The sequence below is a fragment of the Cuculus canorus genome, chromosome 2 (assembly GCF_017976375.1).
Source record: "Cuculus canorus isolate bCucCan1 chromosome 2, bCucCan1.pri, whole genome shotgun sequence".
In the NCBI taxonomy this organism is placed as follows: domain Eukaryota; kingdom Metazoa; phylum Chordata; class Aves; order Cuculiformes; family Cuculidae; genus Cuculus; species Cuculus canorus.
Window position 1 is genome coordinate 15,654,669 of NC_071402.1, and position 25,064 is coordinate 15,679,732.

At 41.5% G+C, this 25,064-nt stretch overlaps 1 long non-coding RNA gene across 1 annotated transcript in view; it reads right to left on the reverse strand.

The window, feature by feature from the left end:
* Positions 1 to 955: 955 nt before the first annotated feature.
* Positions 956 to 25,064, reverse strand: part of LOC128851529 (uncharacterized) — a 33,034-nt gene continuing 8,925 nt past the window's right edge. Inside the window, exons 2-4 of the long non-coding RNA XR_008448897.1 lie at positions 5,727 to 5,842; positions 4,018 to 4,102; positions 956 to 2,612 (exon numbers count right to left, since the gene is read on the reverse strand). This is a non-coding gene — a long non-coding RNA (uncharacterized LOC128851529). The remainder of the gene's footprint in view (positions 2,613 to 4,017; positions 4,103 to 5,726; positions 5,843 to 25,064) is intronic.

Below are 25,064 nucleotides of genomic sequence, written 5' to 3' on the forward strand. Positions count from 1 at the left end.
CTTGTTGCTCAGAAGAGTAAGTTTATCACATGAACCTTAAAGCTACAGTGGCACAGAAGCAGCCACTTGTATTTCATACCCCTAGATGGAGAATAGAGAACTTGGCATGAATAAAAACCACAGCCAGTTCTGCCTACTAGCACCTTCCTGTGGTGTTTTGTTCTCTCTGTGCAATATTTTTACTTTTCTTACCATCAGCAATATCTATCATCAGGTCTCACGTATGCCTGATGGCCATTTCTATAAACTGAAATAGTGACAAACATTGAAATTACATCAGTGAAACTAAATTACGCAATTTCTGGGAAAGATGAAAACTGGGCGCATACAAGTGCTGAACTGCATTTATTTTCCATCTTGCAGCAATACGTACCATGTTGAAATTCGAAAACTAGGAGTGAGCAGGCATTAGAGAAAAAGGTCCTAATACTTTTTCCAAGCACGTTTTCTTATTTGCTTAAACAAATGGGTAAAAGTATCACCACGAAAACACTCTTACATGACCATCGCCTGAAGTGTATTCTTACCACTAGATCATTATTCTCTTTCTTTCCATTCATTAAAAGTTCATTCAGTTCTAACTTCTACAGTACTGTTTATCTAGAGTACCTAATTATATAGTGCAACCTGCATCTGGAGTGCTGGTTCAAGGTTATTATAGTTCTCCACAGACATAACAAAAATATTGTTTTAAACTTATCCATTGAGGAAAAATGGCTGCATTTTACCACTGATAGAAGCACAAAGGTGTAAACTAAAGTTATTAGAAATTTAGGAACATGAGTGTTGTCTAGTCAGAGGAATTTCCTCCATGACACTTGCTGTCACAGAGGGATCTCCTTTTGTTTCCGCTGCAGACATAAAAGCTGACAAATTTAAACTGAATATATTAGATGTATAAAATGACAGATCGCAGTGACAGGCAAATAAGATAAGTGAAATTTATGAACGCTTGTCAGTACATGCTCCTTGTTGGGAAGATTTGATAAGATTAATGAAATATGAATAATGGAATAGGAATAATAAGTTAATAGTTTTTCAGTACTCGATATATGAAAAAGAGGCTTCTACTTTATCTGTGTCACAGCGATTATATGCAGAGTACCATTACTTTTACTACAAAGAAGAAAACTTTTTCTTTGGCTGCAGTAAAAGGAAAGTGGGTAGATAAAACAAACTCTTTAATTCATATATCCTTACTCATAGGTTTCCCGTCAAGCATGGTTTCTTCTTTATTTAGAATCAATACTAAGTAAGGAAAGGATAAATATATAAATGGCAAAACTCTTTCTGTGGGTGTATTGGTAGCCAAAGTAAATTGTCTGAGGTTTGGAGAGACCATGCGCTTGTTCTGTGTTTGCTCTAAAATTCAGAAATGATGAAGAAATATTTTGTTTCAGTACCTAGAATGAGGGCTATGAGCCCTGATGGGAGTGCTGGCCGTGTTTATGACACACAGCATTCCTGATAGATCCCTGGCTGCTCACTTCCATAGAGTTCCTGATCTCTGTGGAGAGGGTGAGGTCTCACATACAGCCGAAGTCAGGAGTCTTTGGCCAGGGCTCAGCTACTGTTTCTGAGAGACCAAGAAAGTGCAAGGCAACAATGCTATAGGAAGCTCTCCTAAGGGATTTATACTGTGGATTTTTGATCCTGCTGTCTTGCAAGTTTTACTAACTTGCAAGGATAAAAGTAGTCTCTTTGAAGTTAGCAATAGCTTTAAGATAAACAATTTGATTAACTGCTTTACTGACAGTGGAATTAACAGTACTTCTTCCACCTCCTCCACAAAAATGTCCCTTTTACCAGACAAGTCACTTCAACTTTCTCTGTGTCAGTGCCCTTTTGTGAAACGGATGCAGTGAAATGCCTCGGTGATGATGTGATAACATCATGGATGTTCACATTTGTGGCAAGTCCCAAGAATTTCAGAAGTAGGTGTGTCAGACGTGCAAAACCTCTGATTTCGTTCATGTTTCTACTTAGTCACTCAGGTAAGGCAGTCCTCAGATAATGAAGTCAGCTGGGAGAAATCACAAGTTTATTAAAGGTATGATTTAATGGTACTTGAAAGCTCCTGGGATTTTAAACATGTGCCAATATTTTTTATTATTCTTAGTGATCAAAAGGAGCCTTCACTTTTATCTGGTTAAAAAATTGTATCGATGTTAAAATAAGTTTGGGAACATGGGAATTGCTTGTGCTATTGTATTTGAAGAAAAGTAAGTTAAAAAATATGAAGGCCTGAAATACTTACATGTGTTGTAGGTATTTCTATGCAGCAAGCTTCATCAAAGCTGTGAGGTTTTTAAATCCATGACCACTTAAGCCCTACCTTTAAAATGAGGCACGTTCACTCTCAACAGCATCTGGGCAGATAAGCCAGGTCACATCACTGCAGAAAACTCCTTCACCCTTCTTAAAAGATTACAGTCCATGAGAGGTTAAACCACACCCCAAAACATAAGTGCAGTCAGCTAGTGAGTTCCAACTCTTGTTCTGTAAATGTTTCTTGAAGTGGATCAATATCCTTGAAGAATTATTGCTTGCATTATATTACTGTACATTTTGATCAAATCCTCTTCCTTTTGTTCTTCTTTCCTTTGCCCATGCTGGAAACAGCAAGAAAATTATCTGAGCAATGAAGATGAGCATGGCAAACAGAGGGAAAGACTTTATTGGCTCAAATCCAAAGAAAGTAACATTACTTTGAGGAATTTTCGTATTTTGCATAAAATTAGCTAGATGCCAACCCGTATGTTTAGATGTGGGTCAAATGAAATTGCTGTCACAGGATATGTGGAAGGTCAAATGATGAGACAACCCGTTCTTTGTGCTTGCATCCAACTATGACAAAAATGTGGAAGGAAGTGGTAACATAAAGGGGGCTGGCTGGGATTACAGACTGCCAGCACTGCTGCTGTGTTGTTGTTGCACATCCATTCAGAATTAAAAGACATAGAGAGAAAAGCTGTTGTGAGGGTGATCCTTATGCATGTACAAAACTATCAAATAAGTGTAGTTCTGGAGTCATTTGGCTTCAGTGGGACTAACACTGAGTTTGTTGCAGAATCATTTCTTCAGGGCAGCTGGTGTATGGTTGGAGATGGTACAAAAGCAGTGTTGGGGCATCTGGGATAGTGATGTGGATGGCCCAGATATTAAGTGACATGCCTCAAGCATTGAATTGTGAGGTGCTGGGAGAAGGCTGCAGAAAATCTCTGCACAGGTATCTTATGGAATAAATACAAGAAACAATTAATCATTTCAGAGTGAAAAGTCTGGGAGGGGATGACCACCTTTCCAACCTTGTTTTCATTATTTATTTCAACCCTTAGAAATACCAGGAAAGGTGTTTTGTCTCCACACTACAGCTAACAGTACCCAGAACAAGGTGAATAAAGGGTATGATGATGTTTTAGGTATACAATACTAAAGATGGTCTCTTGTTTGACTTCTAAGACCCCAGGTGAATAGTAAGAGACTTAAAAGCCCCACAGGAAATAGTGGCAAAAAAGAAAGAGGAAAGAAGGAAAAACTCCAGCAGTGAGCCTGGCAGCCAAAAGGAAGCTGGGTCCATTGGACTCTTCAAGCCTGGGACACAGTAAGTGGATTTGTTGCAGCTGAGAAAGAACCTGTTTAGAAATGCCAGAAAAGAAAGGAAATCTTACAGCCCAGACATGGAGTATGGCTGGTGGACATGGACCAGGCTGGAGCAGGCAGCATGCAGGAATTAGGGATGAATTTGTTGGTGCAAGTGGACACATGAAAAAAAAGCCATTTCAGACTGTTAGTCCAAAGAAAGTGGGAAAATCTCACTCTGGCCGAATAAATCATAGCAGACCTTGGGGTGAGACCAGTATTTACCTAGAGGGTGGGGTAGGGCCTCGACCAAGCAAGATGTTCTCAGTCTGCATCCACAAAGAGCACCATGAAATCAAGTGGGGAAAGCAAACAGCAGCAGAACTGAGACCAAACTAGTCCAAATCTGAAACAATTACATAAACCTACAGATACCTCAAATTTTTCCAGACTTCCATCAATGGTATTATAGAGAGGACGGCGAGAGCTGGCAAACTGCTGCTATGAGATGATGCTCCTGCTGAGACCAAGTAAAAGGAAAATAACAATTAAAAATTTTGGAAAATCTTTTGTTCCACACAGTACAGAATTAACGGAGGGCTGAAGCAATCAATCTACTGCAATATAATATCACTACAACTCTTAGTGTGATTGAAATCTCTACAATTCATGCACTGAATAAGTTATCAGTATTTTTCATCACAAGGAAAATTATTTTTCATACTAGATTTTCAGATGAGATGTGAGATGAATGCTCATACACCAACAAAATGCTTCCAAGTACACTGAATAATAATATTCTACAAGCAGAATAGCTTATGGTCTCACACTCCAGAGCTCTTCAAGGGCTCCCCACCAAGCCACCAGAGTGCGCTGGATGTGCACTGCAAGTTGCCCTTCAGTTGTATATTTGACTGGTTTTAATGTGCATTCCCTACTGTCCTTTTCATAGCCATTCTCAAAAGCTCCTGAGGACCATCACTGAATTCCCTTGAAAGCAAATCCAGAAAAAAAAAAAATTAAGGAAGAAAGGAAAGGGATGAAAGACTTGCCTTTCATTTTCTGTATTTTTTCTATTTCCAGTATTATCAAAGTGTGCAAGAGCGTGTCCCAAAGAAACAGCAATGTATAGTGCAGGATGAATTTTGTTCTATGTTGAGCTAGGGGACAATAGGCTTACTGGGGAAAATTTGCTCCAGACTTTTGGGTTTTTTTGAGTTCCATTAGCAAAAAAAGAAAAGATAAAAATCAGAGTTTGTTTTTTCAATTTCAAATAGTTGAGAATTTTTCACTTGGTAAATACAACACAAACTAAAAAGCATGTGGGTGCGTTGGCAACACATTTGGGTTTTAATTAACAACATGTATATTTTTAATGGGGAAAAACAATTTCCTGTGGGTTTTTTTTCCAATATGCTATTGCTTTAGTGGGAGTCAAAAGTGAAGTAAAACCATTGTGTTAACCAAGGGGATACCAAGATGACAGTGTTCTCCAGCTGTTCCCAGCACTAATACCCACTTGAAAACAGTAAAGAGACCTTATTTCCTTTTGGAGGGCTTATTTTAGCATTTGAAAGATGGCAGATCGTGTAATTGGATTTTAAATATCTGATCCAAATTTATTTCAAGGGCTTGAGTCAAAACGAATACAAATTCAAGTTTGACCAGTGCATTTAAAAACTGGCAGCACACACATTTCAGGACCTCACCGACTGCAGCACTTCACTTATTTCTGAAACAGCTGGCTGCATATTATTTCTATCAAAACCGTGTCCCACACTTCCAGGCTTAGTTGCGGGCTCATAAGTGTTTGCTGTATTATTCAATCATACTATAAAGTGAACCACATTTTCCAATAGCTACTTCATGTTCCCTATTTCACTTTTATTTGTGGCATTTCTTCAAACATCAGTTGTCCCACAGAATTTAATTTTTGGACCACTAAAAATGATGAACTCTTGAAGCTTGCAATCTGAGCTCCATTTAAGTCCACATACCAAAATCTTATCCAAAACCGTGTCAAAGAAGCCAAAACCAACTCAATACCACTTCCTAGGTCTGAGTTGCATAACGAAGAGGTCTGTACCCTCCCATAAAAAAAATAAAAGCCCCTGCCCTGCTGTATTTTTCATGGACAGAGTTACCTCAGTATCCATGAAGCATCAATATTGTCTTGTATGATGAAAATCTGAGCCTTCTGTTGTCTTCTTTGTCTTCTGCTTCTAAGTCTTGATTTTTAAATCCTCTGTTTTCCTGTGGTCTGATGACATTGTCAGTGAAATACAGTTAAAAAGAGTTTGCTGACAGCCTAGTTTTCATCACCTAAACCACTTTGTAGCCTTTGTTTTAATTTTTGAATTACTAAAACTGTCCAGATGCTGCTGGTGCTTGCTATCCCATACCCATTTGTCCCATGCCCACTTGTCGCCTTAAAGATCCTACTCTGTCCTGTGTTGTAACCACTAGGACATCCCATGCTCTCTCAGTAAACATATGGGACTTTCAACGTGTCCCTAAGAATTTACAGAAAAATCTCAGGCCAGTAATTAGTCTTTCTGAGGAAAAAGACAGATCGTTATTATGAAGTCCACACGTGAAGAAAACAACCACCATCCTCTGGTGGAATGACAAAAAAGTGTTGGTGAGGATGGGACTGCTGCCATATAATCTGTGGTGGCTGGGATCCAAGCAATTGTTACATCTCAAGCAGGTCACATCTCCAGCTACATCTCCTGTCACCATTCTGGTCATAACTTCTTCTACCACCACCAATATTTTGAAATTTTAATTTTTCATGTATTATATGTGGCAAAGTACTTTGAGTGCAATTACTTCTCTTATTTTAGGCAAGTTCTCCTGAAAGGCTTTTGCTCTGAGACCAAAGTAATGAGTTTGTCAGTGGGGTGCATTCGAAAATAGACTCTGACCTCAGATGCACAGCCAGTCTCACTGCTGGAGATGCAGCAGCCAGAGACATGGGATGAGGAGCTGCTGCCTCTTCCAGGTGTCACCAAATACTGCTGATCTCTGGTCCTGGGAGCTGCTGAGCAGCATGTGGGTGCATGTAGGGAGCAGTCAGGTGCTGGCAGTGCTGCCTGGCAGCTGCTGACTCTACCACCTCCAGTGCCTTTGTGCCCCCTGAGCAGCACATTTACAGCTCCAATTTTCTGCCTGTGACATGGAGCCCATGTATTGGCGGCATCTCCTGCATCCACGCTGTGGAGCTCTTGTGAACGCTAGAAGAAGAAGAACTGGGCAGTCTTGTTGAAGCTCTGTTAGCTGTCCAACCTGGTCCCCAAATGGGGACCAAAAGCAGGCCCAGTTTTTGCCGAGCATGCTGATTTTGCAGTTCATGTTTCCGTATAACACTTGACACACTTAGCTCACGTCTCCACCACTTTTCCACAGCATGATTATAGACTTCTTATATTTCCCTTCTATCACACAGTTGCTCACAAAACTTATCTCCCTACAACATAGATAATTTCTGCTTCTTTTAAGACAAGAATACTCAGATCTTTCAGGAACATCAGTCAGAGCAAGGTGAGGCTATGAGTTTTGCCTTCATATCCAGTGAGAAACCAGAAATATTCCTTCCTATGCTGCAATGAAGACAATGATATCATTGCAAGAAGCAAGGCCTGGGCTACAGCTTCCTTTCTTCTGTCTTGAAATGCCTCTTTTGGGAACTGTAGTCCACAAACAACAGTTGAATAGAGGTGTCTGTGAGGCATGAAAGAAACATCTCAGAATATAAAAAGGGCTGATGTTCATGAATCCAAGAAGCAAAAAGAGCCATGTGTATGTCCTGGTCCCTCACTAAGGATTATGCAGTCTTTGGGACAGTCAAGAGAAAAGTCTGTAAATGGAAGATGTAAAAAGCAAAAGTAAGAAAAATGCAGAATATAAACACAGTTAAGGGTGGAGCTACACTCTGGTTCAGAAGTTAGTTCATAAGCTATTAATATATAGCTCCTTTCAACAGGTGCTAGTATTCTTTATAACCTTCAGCTTATTTATGATTCCAGGAGTGTTACAGCAACCTCATTTTGGATGGTCAAAATGTTGCTGAATGTGACAAGTTTGCATCTGGCAGAAAAGATCATAGTTGCTTTCACATGAACATAAAAATTGCTCTTGGCCAGAGTTGCTCCTGGAGAGTCCAGGTACACAACTGGAATGTGCTGAATGCTGTATTATGCCAACCTACACGTGTCAGTCACGCTTTCTCAAGTAGGAGTGCTGCTATAAATTCTGCCAGCTCTTCTGGCTGCCTTTCCTTCCTAATTCATCCCGTCTGGCATGAGCGGTGAAATCTCAGCCAAGGCTTAAGCTCATGAAAGTTGTCCATCATTCATCATCTGTATCAGAAATGGCAATGATATAGAAGCTGACAGTCATCAGTGAATTGGATGCACCAAAGTCAATGTTCCTTCCTAATCTTTCCAGTGTCTTCATACAAAAGATAAGCCAGAATCAAAGGATTATAAATTAATAGGGAATAACAAACTGATCGTAGACTATAGATCCCTGTTAATCTCCTCTCCCCAAAGAAGATGCAAATCATTATCACAGGTACTTTCCTAAGATTTCCTGGCTCTTACAGAAAGACACAGTACTTCTATGTGAACTTCTAAACACAGGCACTATGCCACACCCTACTCTGTTCTATAGCGAACAGTATAAACTAATGCTAAGTAAGTATTCTACCATGCCTATCCACTTTTTAATTACCAATAATCTACATAAAGGTCCTTATGAGCTGTATGTACATAGCTGTAGCGAGCTGACAGTGTTGGAAATGAAAGTAAGAAAATGAATTCCAAATAGAGTCATTCTGCATGCAGCTATGCGGACATTACGTTAAGATTAGAGTCCGTATCTGTAAATTCTTAACATCTGAGAATCTGTCCTGCAGATAGCTTTCTTTATATGAAAGGAGTTGTGTTTGCAGTTTTTAAGATTCTTAGAAAAGCCGACAAAAACCCTCTCAGCAATTCCTCTATGTGGAATCTCATTAATAGCACGGAGGGGTCACTGACGGGGCTGGAATTTCTACCCAGAGAAAGTAAAAGCACACTGTCACCTTCTGAGTGGGTCAAATTTCTAAGGGAACATGAGACTCAATCTGAAAGTAAACTCCGCAGATATTTTATAGATGCAGACAAAGGGCAAGTCTCAGGAACTGAGTATAATTTCAAGTTTTGATGGTCGCAGATCACGTGAGGATTTACAAGTCTTGCTTTTCTTATTTTTCTTGTCTCCCTTGACACATTCATGACCTTTTCGCTTTGTTCCATCCAGTTCTTTCTTATCGCAAAGCATCTCTTTCCTATCTATCTGCATTATTCAGTGTAACACTAAACTTTCTGTTCCCACCCTCAGTCTCCTCTGTTTCTGCTTTTTGTCACCAATTTCTTTGTTCTTCTTTGCTTCCATGTACGTGATCCTGGCTCCAAGCCCAGCCTCTCCAAATCAGTTCTGTATCTAGTGAGCCTGCTTCCCATCATCTTTCTCACTTGGGGTTTTCATTTCAATATTTCCTTTGTTTCAGTTGGTTCTCACTAATTCCCATCTCTCTCCTTAGGCTGCCCAGTCATCTCTCCCTCCTCTATCTCTCTTCATCCAGACTGGATTCTCATCTAGTCTGCCCTCTTTTGTCACTACCTCCTCATCCCAACAGTGTCTAAAGGTGACCTATGTCCTTACACTCATCCTTTCTTGTGGCTTTTCAACTAGCCAGCACGAGTTTCTTCCTCCCTGCCTTTGTTCTGTTCAGATCTTGCCAGTCTCACAGACTTTCATACTGCCTCTGTTCCTCCTTACTGATTTTAGGCCATGGTCCCTTGTCTAACCAGTTTCTCCTTTTATTTTCTTTTTGACAAAACCCACCATGTCCCATGCTTTTCCAGCTCAGCTTCTTGATCCTCTCTGGCCACATATCCAAGATCTTGATCTTTTCTTGCCTAGATTCGAGTTAGATGGTTTATTACTATCTGTTGATCAGGGAGCTTGTGGGGGCAGGAGGCACAAGTCATGTGCCAGCTTGCTGCTACTTTTAAAAGCTTCTGCAGAGAAATTCTGGATTGGTAAGGGTGCAGAAGGCTCAGGCCATTCTGTGGAGATAGTGCAGTTGGCATGCAAAAGGTAGCACATGCTCAAGACAGGAATTTTGAGTAATTTATCTGCCAAACTCCATCACATTACTAATGAATAGGGTTTAAAATTCAGTCAAATATGGGCAAATGCTTATGTGTCTAGCACCAGCATGCCTCCAGCCTGCCAACCTTCAAGTGAAGGCATCAAGGATTTCCAAAAATGAATTCTTGCAACCAATTCATTACCATTGGCAAAACAATGTCTTTTTTCCTAATCTTTTTTTCTGGGAAATAGCATAACCATTTATACTGAAACTTTCTGAAAAAAATCTAAGCAGAGGCAGACACCCAGCATAAAAATTCACAAAGTTATAAACAACCAGAATAGAGATTTATAATTAAAAGCATTGGACAAACTTGTAGCATTGGGTAGTATAGTATTGATAACAAACATGTTTATTACTGTAGCCCCAAAGATGCTGCTCAGTGACCACAACTACACTGTACTAAATGTGTACAAACATGGAGTAGGGATATGTCTCCAATACTGTTGTCCCAAAGCACTTACAAACCAAATTTGACACAACAGAAAATAGATGGATCCGTAAAAATGACAAGTGCAAGAAAACATTATGAATATGCTATTCATTGTGACTGGCAAATCATCTCAAGGTACCATCAGTCTGTGTATTGTCAAGCTTTTCATAAATATTTGGAAAAATAAGATCTTTTAAGGAAAATGAGGCTTGATCAGAGGATGATGAGGGAGATTTGCAGACGCTCACAGAGGCCTGAGGTCAGGATAGGAAAAAGCAGGGCAGAGTTTCAGTGAAACTAATCAGCCTTGCTCTGGGCCTCCAGAAAGATGACATCCAGCTGGCAAGGAGAGGGAGAGCAGATAGGAAAGTATGCAAGAGTTGAGGATGCTACCCAAAAGGTTACCCTAGTAATTGGCATCACCATATGCACCCAATTCTGTGCGCAGGGTAGACCGTACAACTTAAAGACCACCATTTCCCTTTCCCTTCACGTTCTTTGCACCACAGAAATGAGGAAATGCTTCACCATGGTGTGCATGGGAAAGATGAATATTTTCTGAAGACCCTATCTTTTTCTTTGACACTCAGGAGACATTGGCGGGGGTGAAATAAAACTCAAAGATAGCTTTAATTGCAGTGGGGGAGGTTTTGGGTATGGGATAGAAGTGACCTGATCAGCTTGATTTCAAAGCCTGACACTCTCCACCATCCTCAGCGCTGCTCTTCCACCTTCTCTCTGCCGCTGCGGGGCTGCTCTGTGCAGACAGGTGGGTGTTTGGGAAGGTTTGATCCACTTTCCCAGCAAGAAGATTGTAAAAGAGAAGGGAGAAACTCGCGGTTTCACCCGAGACGGAGGGGCTTCCCTTAGGGCAGCCGACCCCAAGCCTGCCCGGCCAGGACGGAGATGCTGAGCGGCATGGGGATGCGGTGCTGGAGGGATGCGGATGCTGTGCGGGACCCGCGGTGTGGGGATACTGTGAGGACGCCACGGGGATGCTGTGCGCGAACCGCGGCGCAGTGTGAGCGCCCCCTGCCGGGCCGAGAGCGCCCGGCATTGCCTGCATCACGGGCAGAGCTCCCCACCTTCTGCCACCACCCCCAATGAGAGCCTTCCACTCCCCGCCATCGCCCCCAAAGAGAGCCCCCATCTCCTGCCATCGTCCCCAATGAGTGTCCCCTACCCCCTGCTATCTCCCACCGCCCACCACCACCCTGCAATAAGTGCCCGCCGCTGATCCCCAGTACCTGCCAGTACAATGCGATGAGTGCCTGCCAGAACACGCCAGTTCCCACCACCTCCCACCAGTGCCTGCCACCACCTGCCATTACCCCGTGATGAGTGCCTGCCACCGCCAGCCAGAGCCCACCAGCACCTACAGCCACCTGCCAGCACTCTGTGATGAATGCTTGCCATCACTTCCCACTGCCTGCCACCGCTTGCCGGCACCCCACAGTGAGTGACCACCACCGCTGGCCAGCACCCACCACCTCCCACCATGCCAGCCAGCACCCTGCGATGGGTGCCCACTCTCACCAGCCATCGCCTGCCACCTCTTGCCAGTGACCTCCACCACCTGTCAGCACCCCATGATGAGTGCTGGTCACCACTGGCCAGTGCCTGCCAGCACTCACCTCCTCCCACCAGCACCTGCAAGCACCTGCCATCACCCCGCAATGAGTGTCTACCACTGCCCACTACCTCCTGCTGGCTCCTGCCACCACCTTCCATCATGCCACAGTGAGTGCTCACCATCAACTGCCACCACCTGTCACCACCCTCCAGTGCCCAACACCGCCCACCGCTGACTGCCACCATCTGCCAGCACTCACCACTGCCCACCAGCACCCCGCGATGAGTGCTCGCTATCACTCACCATCACCTGCCACCACCCGCCACCACTACCCACTACCACCTGCAAGCACCCATCAGTGCCCACTGCCACCTCGTGACATGCACATGCCATCACCCACCATTGCAGCATGACAGGCGAGACATCTGTAGTGGGCAGTGCAGTTTGCCTCTCCCTGCAGAAAGTATCCCATGCTCTCTGTTGGAATTATCATCTTTGGCAGGAAGATGAGTTTTTCCAAAAAGCTCCTCTCCAGAAGTAGCGAGGGGATTCATCTTCCCAAGACAGCCATTCAACAATCTCTGGACCTTGACTGAGAGCTTGCAGTCTCCTGCTAGCCCCACAAAGCTGTCTTTCTGTGGCATAAATATTCCCTCCTACAGCAATCAGTATCTCGGACCCAAATGACTGGTCGAGGTGAGACAGGATCATTGGAGGGCACAGAGTAGTGTGAGATAATCTCAGCTGTTTGTTCACACTGGAAAAATGCTGGAGAAACAATACCACCACTGCAGTATCAGTGGCCTGGTATGACTTGCTTTGCTGTAAATGCTTGCCTTTGGTTCACATTTTCATTTTTTCTCCACCACACATTCATAAAGTTTCAAGGGAAAAAGATTCAGATAATTTTCTGATGGATTTCACCATTATATTCATACTGAGAAGAGGAAGCCCTTCAAGAAGGATCAAGAGGTGAAGCATCCTTGGCAATTTGTTCTAATGATTAATTAAGCTCCCTGATAAATTTTTATTACTGGTCTCTAATTTGCATTTGACTGGCTATATCTACAGTTCAGTATTTTTTTCCCCCTTTTTTTTACTGGCTTGTAGAAACTCATTCACATATTTTCTCAGTCTTTTATTTCATTCATTAAATTGTCCAAGCCTGTTGTCACTGTAAGGAATATCTCTAGGGCTCTGGCAATTTTTATTCTTTCCAACATCTTCTCTAGTTTTTCAACATCCACTCTGAAATGTGAAGAGTTGATCCATACAAGTAAAGTCCAGTCTCAGTCCTATCAGGAAGGCTATGAGCAGAGGAAAATGCCAAGATCTGTGACTCCTGTTTTGACATATCTAGATACATCTATGATCATATTGGCCCTTTTCTTGAGGATTCACACCTAAAGCTTACATTTCTCTCTTTTTCTGCTTTCCAGCACTCTTGCCATTCTTTCTGCAACCATTGCCTACATTTCTTCTTCTTGATATACTGCTTTCACTCGGTTTTAATAAAAGTCAATTCTTTTGGAAAGGCGTGGCTTAAGTAATGATCTTTGTTGCCCTATAAACATTACTTTTTACCACAAGAAAGACCCTGTTTGATGGTAATTCCCAATGACAGCTACTTTATGAGATTTGCGGTGGTAATATGTGAAGTCAATATGTGTACATTTCAGGTAGACGTGAGCATATTTTCTCTCCTCATTGTCAGAGGTTGAGGGCTGAGACACAGCAGCGGTCTATCAATTTATGGCATGATGAGTTTTGATGACTAGCTGCATGCATGCCCTTAGCCCACAGCAAACACGAGATGAAGCATTTCAACTTAAACCTCAACAGAAGACCTGCACATCATTTTGCATGTGTACTTTCAAACTACTGGGAATTCATTCAATTTCTTAACCCATGAGAAGTCACCTGTTTGTCTGAATCCTGAGTTAGGGTTATGGTCTCAAAAGCTCTTCCTTTAGCAGATCGCCAGGACTCTATTATTTCTGGAACCACCAATGTGAAATAACCAAATAGACAAGAGTTATTTAAAATAGAGAGAAAATGTATTGGAAAAAAGGCAAAAAAGAATATTTGAATAACATCCACATTTCCAGAGTTCCAGAGAAGTGAATTGCTTACATCTGTCTCTTTGGCCATTTTTTTGTTAGGTCTGCCAATGACTCTTGTTATTGAGGCAGAGACAATCTCTGTTTTGTGGCCAGAGATCTTCCTTTTCAAATCTATGCTATCCAAGGAGGCTGCTTCTGCTCTTCAAGCCAATTTTTGCCAGTTATTTACACACTGAGTATTTGTGACAAAGTTTAACTATTTCCAAGAGGAGTATGTAAAACTGCTTTATACCAGCAGAGGTGATTCAATTTATTGGAAAAATGGTGCACACTCCTGGGAATCGCACTCTTTTAACTAGGTTGATTTCAGATGAGATTAATTAAAGCTGCACCAAAAAAATATGTAGATGAGTGCTAAAATATCCCACTGAGATTTTTAAAGACTCTTAACAATGATTAACTGCTACCTTAAAACCACTTAACTGCTCACTTCTGAGACCTTACCCTACAGATCCTTCTCCGTACAGAAGACAAGTACCCAAACCTCCACTTTCAATCCTCCTTTTTTATTAATGTGCCCTCCAAGAACCTTTTGGAAAATATATGAATGGTGGTTTCAGATCATCTCTAATGAACTTGCTTTTCATCAGATCCCCTGTATACGTACTTCCACTGTACTTTGAGATAAAAGTGTGTTACAAATCACTTGTAAATAAAATAAGGCAGCAGAGGTGAAACTCAGAGCTTGGGGCAAAGGATACACTCTGGTTCTCACCTTGGCAGGACATTTCTTGCCAGTAATAGAAATTAAAACTGACATGTAAAAGCTTGCCTTTTTTTCTTTTCTTTTTCTTTTCTTTTTCTTTTTCTTTTTCTTTTTCTTTTTCTTTTTCTTTTTCTTTTTCTTTTTCTTTTTCTTTTTCTTTTTCTTTTTTTCTTTTTTTCTTTTTCTTTTTTTTTCTTTTAGAACTAAGTATTTAGCAATTATTGGGACAGCTAATACAATAATGGGCAAGGGCTGGCAGGGTATGAGCAGTGTTACTAAACAACTGTTTGTTCCCAGTTTGCATCTTTCCAACTTCAGTAATGTGGTTAAAATGACTGTTTCTTGCCTACGCTCTGAGTTCTTTCAGTCATACCCCTGCCTCCTGTGGATCTGTGCCTCTAGGAATATGACAGTAGGAAACTTTGCAAATAGATTTTAAAAGATTGATGCCAAAAGGTTATTCTTCTCTTTCAAAATATGTTATTCTGAAATCTTATAGAGAAGGAATTATCTAAGTGATAAGGAGGGTGAATTAACCTAGACTTTCTCCTTGGAGTGAACTAGATCAATTTTTTTTTTTTTTTATGAATAGAATTTCTTGTTACATTAATCCAGCTGCTTGGCAGTTTTGTCAGCTTTGCTCCAGTCAGCCCAAGGCTGTGGCCGTAGGTGAGGGTAGAGGCAGCAATACATTTTTAGCTCCTGTTGAGTGCATCCTGACTTAGGTGTTAAGTACAAGAAGACTCTCTTACACCTTCTTGTAAGACCAGTTTTGATAAAACTGCCCACAAGCTGTTGTGGACCATGCCTGGAGCTGTCAGAGATGGGCCAGCTTTGGATGGTTCCTCCTACCAGGGTGAGAGACTGATTCAGGAGGAAGGAGCCATCCTGATGCTGAGTGCTCTGCATTTTTGACTGCTTGGAAGCATTAAGCCACCTGACAGCTTGTCCATAATTAGAAGGTTTACTAAGAGAGCTCTCTGATAGAACGACTGCAACGCTGAGATGCAGCAGCACTTTTTTTTTGCTGCTATCAATTATATTAACTCCCAGAGGAAAATCAGTTGTGCTAATTAGTACTTGTGAGCCTAAATGTCAATATGTGACTGCAGACTACAGAGGAAAAAGCTCATCAGAAATAATGCCTTTGCTATGCAGAAGAACACATAGCAAAACATTTATGCAAAAGGATAGTCTGAAGCCAGTGGAAAGGCAGGAACCAACCACTTTAGAAATACCTTTGTTAACATTTGTCTGTTGTAGAATTAATTTTGGACATTGTCTTCTCTTGATCAAACATTCATTATTTGTTCTTCATTTCAGAATAGCCTGCAGTGAATCTGAGTCTGTGTTGTTCATATCAATAGAGAAGCGAAAACGAAAGAGAGAAGTAAAAGACATCTTAACTAATTCAAATCTTAAAGGTTAAGACATTCAAGAACATAGATATTTGCCTTTTCTTTCTCCCTGAACTCTTTACCTTTCCATACTATGGAAGTATAAAATAAATTACTTAAGAATAGTAAGATAAAAATAACTTCTGGTAAACTGCATTTTCATGAAGTGGTTGGTTAGAAAAATATTGATGTTTAAACAACTCTAGAAAGAAAATCAATAATGAATGCATCAGTTTGGAGGAAATTCTTTAAAAATAGAATTCCTTTTAACGTCCATAGTGAAGGAAAAAAAGTCAGTGGTAATATTACCTATCCCAAAGAGCCAACCTACAACTAATTTCTGTTGTTTGATTAAATATGATTTTGAACAAATTATTTGTCCTTCATTTGATATGACATAGCTTTAAATCAGTATGTATAGAGTGTGACGCACCAACCAAGCATGGGAAAGCACTGTTTAAAACAAGCAGCAAATAAGGCCTACAGAACATGGTGAACAACAATATGTACAGAGCTCTCCAAAGCTGTGTGGCACTACATTCACCTACAGACCTGAACAATAACTGTGACCTGTAGATGATTTGAAACATTTTCCTGTAAAGACTCATGCAATTAAGAGATCAAATGTGCCGTTAGTGTTATGAAATTTGGGATATATCTATCGATTTGTAATAGTGACCTAACAAATCTATAACCTGGCAGGTAGGAGTTTGTTTTAACAACTTAGGCCCTACCAGGGAATGATCTAGTATCAAATATTTTCTTGGCAAATAGAAGTATTTTATGGTGAAAACACCAGCTTTCTTAAAAAATAGAATTGTTTTTCTATGAAGAAAAAATGAAAATGAAATATTTGGTTTCAGGTTGGCTTGGACAGTTGTTTTGTTAACCAACAGCGTGTTCCAACATCCATGCTGAGGACCCACAAGTGCCGACGTGCAGGCAGCAGTTCTAGCCACGGATGCCAGCATTCTGTCCCAGGGCAGAAGGGAGGTGTTTAATTCCACAGAGGAAGCGTGGTGTTGGACATGGTGTTCTTGCTGTTGTTCCTGTTGGCCCAGTTTGTGGTCTCTCCACCTCCTTCCTCCTCTGTCCAATGCTGTCAGTCCTATTCTGGGCTGCTGGTCTCTTCCCAGCCCAAGTGTCCAGTGTCCAAGTAAGTCTCTTGGGTTTCTGAATTCCACCCTCAGAATGGGGCTTTCCTTGCCAAACTGCATCTAAATCTCCTGATCTTTCCATTCTGTTTACTTACCTCAAGTTTTAACCTATGATTTTTGTTCTTGCTCAATTTCCTGCTTGTGCTTCTGCTCTCCCTTTGATTGGTACTCCATTCAGTACCTTCTGGGCATAGTTATTTCCTCATTTGTGTTGACAATCCTGCAGCCACCTTTGTACCATCGTAAAGCTTCATGGTCTGTGTGCACAACCCTTCTTCCAGGTCATTGGTCACAATGGAGGCGGTCTAGCTAGCAATACTAATCCCTGGGTAACCAAAGCCAGAATTCAGCCTGTCAGAACTTAAAGGACAGAAGACTCCTGAGGAGACAGCTGACAACAGCAGAAAGAGAAAGACTGGAGAACTAAAACACCTCTTGGAAATACAAGGGAGGGAAAAAAAAAGGAAATACAGGAGCGAATCAGTGGTTTCAAACTGGCTTTGATACCATAGCTTGAAAATCTAAAATTAAAAAATAATACAGGCTTAAAATTTCAGCTTCCTTGATGCAGAGGATCAAAATGGTGAGACATTGCCTACTGTGGTGACACTTTGTCTTTTGAATATGTATGTGCCTCTTAATCATCTTGAGACTCCACAGTTCAGGAAGACATTAGAGGTTTCCAAAGATCTTCCTGGGCTTGCACAAAGTCACTGTTGCCAAAATAATATCTCGTATACACACCTACCGTCAGCACATGGGCTTTCAGTTTGCAGCAAGTTTCACCCTCTGCAGTGAGGTTAACTTAATTCCAACTGCTTTGCATGTGTGATGGGTTAAAATGCACACGCAACTGCTGTGATGAGGGTGACATGGTGTGCATTACCCCACGATATGGACATACCTTCTGCCTTTCAGAGGGCCTACAGATACCTGGTCCAAGCCTTCTAGACCCAATAGGAATCTTTTCCTTGATATGAATGGTCCTTAGGATCAGTCTAGTAATGACAAAAAAGGCCACCTTTTGGCTAATTATCTCCCCTGCAAAATACTTATTTTCTCTCTATTCCAAATGCAGAATCACTGGGATGGTAGAATGCTTCAGATGCTAACATGATTAGTGTCACTATATGACTTCTGCACGCTTCTGCTCTACAAGCACTGTGATGCTGATACTGGTCAAGAACAGACATCACAAAATTAAAAAAAATTATATTTGAGCATGATAATTTCTAGGTCCACTCTAAGTAGAGCAGGTAATTACAGAGGAAAACAATTTTTCCTTCAGATTATTTATAGGAGGGAGAAGTCAACTCTGGCAGGGCTGATGTATCAGGAATCTGGTGGACCTCAGCAGAGGAGGAACACTATTCCTCCTGCCTCTGGGCTGGTGGCAGGATTTGAACAAAGGGCTCCTAAGAGACCCCTGAAAACACATCACTGCATGTAATTCATTATCTTACCTGCACCTGAGGTCTTGGATTTTCTGGACAGGGTGTGTTTCTGCAAAGCAACTATAAAAAATCAACAGCATGCTCAAGCTCAAATCTCCAGAGGAAGTCCAGATGGCTATTCTAAAAATGCAATCAAAAAAGGCCTCTGGCCTTGATGATTTGTAGACTGTTTTTAATAAGAATTACCAGAGCATTTTCTCTCCCAAATTGGGAAAGGATTTTTCAGTACTGAAATAACAATCTGTCACTCAATTAAAATTTGTCTGTGCCACAAACCATGGGGAACTCGGATGGTAAGGATAGAAAGTGTCACTGACAACCCAATTTGTCAATGTTATCCTTTGGTTTTGCTTTAACCTCTTATCTTTACTCTAATCTCTTTTTAAAATTCTTAATAAATGTTAGAATAGTTGTGGGAAGGTTAAAGGAAGAATAGATTTAACTAGATTTGAGGGAGTCAGGGTCTGAGCAATTAACACATCAGTTGAGGTTAGCTGAAGATATAGTTTCAAAGCCATTAGCAGATGCAGTGATGCTACATGAGGAGGCGGTACTTTGTCTCAGTGCAATACTACAGTGTCTGAACACTTTCTAATGAACACAGAGGTGGAATTTGGAAAATAGCAAGTAACAAGTGTAGGCATAAATTTTGAGAAATGGTTGCTCAAGAGATTCTTTTCTAATGCTCACATACACTCAGGCCAGCAAGGAACACTCTTAGCTAAAAGAAAAATAGTAACAAGGAATGCCTTGTCTTTCACAATGTCTAATTAAGCTGTGAAACTCATTTTTACAAACTATTGATGTCAAGAGTTTATCAGTATTAAAAGGATGATTATATATTATAAGGATAATACTAAAGGGTGGGGAAAAAAAAATTGCAGGTAACACACAAGCTCCCTGCTGCAGACATAGATGATTCCCAATTAATAATAAGATAAATTATCCCCTCGGCAGCTTATGCCATAACTGTTCACCATTGGGTTTCCTGATGGTCCCTCCTTCTGCCAGGAATAAACTCCCTGAGACAATGAACCCACAATTAACCAGCATGTTTCCAGTTCCCAGCATACTTTGTGAAAGGATGTCACTCAAAGAAATGCCCATCCAAATTACTGAGTCTTCAAGTGAAACGATTGTCTCAGGCACGACCAGAAAATTACGTCTCATTCTCCTATGGCCCATTTTGTCTGACAGATTTTGATTTTATTCTGAAAAGGGCCAAACTGGGTGAGTAACCACTGGCTGGAGATGAGACAACGGTGTGGTGGATCTTGTGCCTATAAGGGAGTTAGCACAGATAGACAGAGTCTTCGGATGTCTAAAGTATCAATTGATGCAAGTGGTGAGATAAATTGTTCTTTAGCTTCTTCCACTGTCACCCATTAGAAATTCAAGGTCATCAGAAAAGACAATGTTCTGCTCCAGATTGTCATAAGATTATTTCTTTCTATGGGAATAAAAATTAAAGCAATTATCTAAGAAATTTTACATACAGAAAGAACTGTACAGAGGTGGATTCCAATAAGGAGTGGAATAGGGAGCAGAAGAAAACAGTCTAAATAAATAAAATCATGCTTTTGTTAAAAGCAACTTCTTCTGAAAACAAACAACAAAAGAGTCCAAAACATCCTCAGGCATAAAAAAAGAAACTAATTTAAAAGTGGAAAATTCCAGTGGAATATTTCCATTAGCTCTACGCACAGTTATGCTCCGAGGTAGAGAGGCTAGTATTGAAGACTAGAAACAGAAGTCCATGCTGAATGGGAAGCATCAGGTCAGTCTGTAAGACCTGGTCTCATTTGTAACTGTTGTCCATTGACTTCACATGTGGATACAATGCCTTACCAGTGTCCAAGATCCTAACAGTCATGCTTCTAATTAACTTGGACTCAGGTTTCATATTTCCCCCATGATAACAACATTATAATAAATCCCATGGATTAAGTTTTTAGCACAAAGCTGCCTGGGAGATTAAATTGCAACAAGTAGTGCAGGAAGCTTCAGTGAAAGATGAGATACTCTAGCTGAGAATAAAAGTAAGGCCAGCAGTTACGCCTCCAAGGAGGAAATGCAATGGGCCACAAAACATTATATTTGAAGGTGTTAAACTGATTGCTAAGTAGGTTAAGAGAGAAATTCCTCTCTCCCACTCAGCACGGCAAAGGTGGAAGATTGAAGCAGCTGCCTAACAAAACTGCGCTTTTCTCTGAAGCCTCTGGCACTGCCTGCGAGAAAGGCAGAGGAGTCCCTCTGCAGCGTTCAATGCCATTTCAGAAGCCCACAGAAACCCCAGCTGCCTCTTCAGGGTAAGTAGGTTTTGGGTCACATCCATCAGACCCATCCAGATGTCTCAGATGCTCCATCAAACACCCCTAGTCCCTGATGTTCCAGCACTGAGACTAAGACCCAGAGCTCCATTGACCAAAATGGGAGCTGAGACACCTAAATTTAGACACAGATGTCATTGTCTACAGCTGAACCTGGACCCTGTAATGTGTTATCAGTGGCTGAGTGTTAACTGCTCTGTAATTAAAGGATATATGCTGGTAACAGCATAAGTTCTTGCAAACCAGAGTGCAGGATCTCAAATGCCCTCAATTTTTTTACAAAAGAACAGTAAATATTTGGTCTGTAAATGAGGTTCTGGAAAAAGAAATGACAGCACAGCTAAATATATCCTTTGAATCTTACCCTGTGAGTCTCAGAAGACCTGAGTTGGCAGTCTTTTCTCCATTACAATTCCCACTGCTGTACATGGGATTATGGACTGAAGCTGCAAGTACCATTGTGGGTACAGTAGGAAGGAGAAGAGGTGAGCTCTTTCCATAGGCATGGAGCAAACCTAGCGAGCATGATACTCCATCTACACAATGAGCTGGGCTGCCACATTCCCTTCAGACAAGGGGAATCTACTCTTGCCTCCCCCACGCTGCAAAACTGGCTCTTTTCTGCCTTCTCTTTGCCATTTACTGGAGCACACGGAATTGGATTACATTAACCTCTATGCTCATGCAAGGAGGAGGAAAGACTCTCGTTTTTCTTCTTCCCTGCTACACAGGTCCAATGACATCCTTGCCCCAGGGTGCTGGACTGGCTTGATTAAAACCTGAATAAGCACAGCCAGATTTGACTCAAAGCTTTTGCTACTTAAAACTATTTTCTGTAAAGGGTTAATAAGCACTTTGAAAACCCTGTATCAAAGACATATGGCTATATGCCTGGAATAATGCAGAATGTTTTATTTTCAGATCAGTTTGCTCCATTCTATTTAAATTCTGTGACCTTCAGGGAATCAAGTTAGTTCTAGCTTTTAGTTTATAGATTTTGTGTTTGGTATTCAAGGTTAACTTCTTGCTTGATTAGACACAGGCAAATGCTAGCAGCTGCAGTCCCACAGTGGAAATGAAATCCTGTACTGAATTTGGCCAGAAATGTCAAGAACCTGTTAGTTAACGGCAAAGAACTCATTTTGTCTTCCATTAGCAGCATTAAGGTAAGTTAGATGCTCTTTTGTTTTCATGTTGCAGAACATAAAAAGGTCATAATGTGGGACATATGCAATGATTTAAAGATGACTGTCCTTATTTACACAGGGTGTGCTACTCTTTTTTTAATTCATTATCACTATCATCGCAGAACCAGGAGATGAAAGTTCAAGCAGTTTGGAAAAATGTTTGCCTGCTGAAGCAGCCGTGCACACTCTCCTGGTAACACTGTAAATGCATGTCAAAAATTCAACAGGATTGGACAATGTAAAATTCATACTATATGGCACACCAGGACAAAATAAAATAAAGTAAATACACAGAACCAAGACAGGTTCAGATAAAACAGCACTGCTGTGTTTACTCCAGATTAGTTTCATAATACACATCAGTACTGGCACAAGTTGATCTCCAGTCTAGTCAGGTGCCTATGCCAGTCTGCACTCTCATTTTCATACACCTGAGTCCTTCCAGCCTGTGGGGGCATGGTGCACACCCTCTGACCACTTAATAGCAGCCATGGATTGTGAGACAGTTTTTTGCAAATGGTGTGTCAGAAGCATGGGACAAGTCTGCACCTCCTAAGGAACTGAGATGGTCTAGGTAGGAACTGCTAGATCTGAAGCTGTCTGCTCTCAGGGGCTGCCAAAGCTGAAGGGTTTCTCAGAGCCAGCTTAAGAAAGACCACATTCAAGGCTGACTTCAGGATGCTTCAGATCTCATTTGCCTTGGCAACAGGCTGGGTCAGGGCTCTATTCTAGGAAGGGGCCATTGATGGGTCTGCTCGTGGGCAGTGACATGAAGCCAGGCCAGAAAATGAGTGCCACCCTTAGGCAGGCAGGGCAGCCCTCAAAGAGGCTCTATTATTGCCCTTGGAGGCATTAATAGCTCGCCTCAGAGACATTTCCCAAGGCCTCATATCTGAACTTGGCCTTCATCATATAGTCACGCTCAGCATCTCCAGGGAAATATCACTGTTACACAGCTGTTCCATGCTCCCAGCTCCACCATGAGCAGCAGCTTCAAGTCAGACCTTTGCCTTACAATTGTTTGGTTTACAAATATGACTATCTCTGAGCGAAGAGAGATGAATTTAGTTTGCAGTCAAAGTAAACACCTTTGAAATGACCTTGGCTAGTACACGTCTGTTATGCATCAGTTTGGAATGAGTTTGAAAAGAGAATACACATTGGCTGCTTCTTTTGATGCACAGTTCAAGTGCAGACTTGAGAGCCTGTTGGCGGCGAACATTCAGATATGGATCAGGGAAAGAATATTTTCACATGCAGCTTCCTCCTCCACCTTTTCTTTTCTTCCTCTAATATAATTTCCAGATATTTCCACAGGACATGGACAATAGTAGTTGCTATGTGGCAAAGAATCTGGTTGTAGTCTTTATAAGTCATTCTAGACACACATTCAATTTTTTTTCATGCTAAAGGGACACAAATATTTTTTTCACTTACTAAGTCAGGGTTCAATTAGCATTTGTTTTTAGGAGTTGTCAGCTCAAACAGGAATTAAGAAATATGAATTAAAGCCCTAAATATATGGCTTTGTATTTGAAGAGGTCTCGTCTTTCAGCAGTGCTACTAAAGTACACAGTGCCCTGAACATTCAGCAAGATACAGAGTAAGGAGTACTCTTTGTAGATAAAGGTCCTGAAAACTGTCATCAGAATCACAGCAGCTCTCAGAGATCTCCACATGGAAATGCAAGGGATCTTCAGAGTTGCTTATTTTCTTGAAGAAGGCAAAGGAAAGAAAGAGTTAGGTAGGGTTCCATTGTAGCATGGTGGTTCAGAAAAGAGGTATAACTCAAAATTTTCTGCGTATATCAGGAAGCCCTAAGGACTAATGCACTTTTGGCAGCAGACTTGAGACTGTCCTGTGCCCATTAGAGTGGTCATCAGTAGGACAGCTCTGAGATGTGAAGCACATGGCTTTCCTAAGAATTGTTTTACCACTGTTGGTGGACACAGCCTGGTATAAGTGTTGCCTTCTCTTTGCATTACTTTGTCCAGAAATGTCCTTCCCACCTCTATTTCCCCACTGTGGCCACTGAGAGGTTTCTCCCCATTCTGGGTACTGAATGTTTGCCAGCTCAGACATGACTTTGCAGGAGTCCAAGGAGCACAGGCTGCTCCGGTGCTGGTTGTTGTACAAATGAATCCTAGTTGCATTGTGGCCTGGAAAGGGTTACGCACAGGCTATGGGACAGATGAAACGTAACATTACTTCTGAGCCACTTTAATCAACCCTCAAGAAAGATGGAACCTCCCTATGTCACTGTGCAGTTCTTGGTGTTAGGGTCAGTTGTTTGTGCTCTGTTGAAAGCAGCACTGTCATCCTAAGTGTGAGCTCAACCAATACCCCTTACACAACCCTTCACTTCCTGGGAGAAAGAATTAAAGCCTCTTTATGTCCAGCTGCAGCTGAGAAGTTAATTTCAATGTGACACCCCAGCTTGGCTGATTGTATGACTGAGGTCCCAACTGAGAGGGAGCACTTGGCTGAACGCCTGTGGAGTCAGCTGAACCTTATAGCGCTGTGTTTCCTGTGCAAAATATATAGTCCTGCAGGACCATGGCTGGAACTAGTCATCTAGAGCACCATGAAGGTCCAGAGAAGAAAATCTACCAAGTGACCATCTACCGTGTGGTCCGGAGGTTTCTTCCACTGGGTCGTATCCATCATTCTTTGTGGAAGCACCATCTCCCCATCATGGAGGATTGGCTTCACCTCTGGGAAGCTGCTAGGCACAAGGAAAAACTACCTTCCTCCTGGCTGCCATGACTCCCTTCTTAAAGCAGCATCATACATGGTAGTTTGCAAACAAATAAGCCAAATAACTATTTCATTCTAATTTATAACAATTGTGTTGAATGTGAGTAAAGCAGCTAGAACAAAACAGCAGTTTCCTTTCTTAGAGCTGTCTTAAATGATGGAC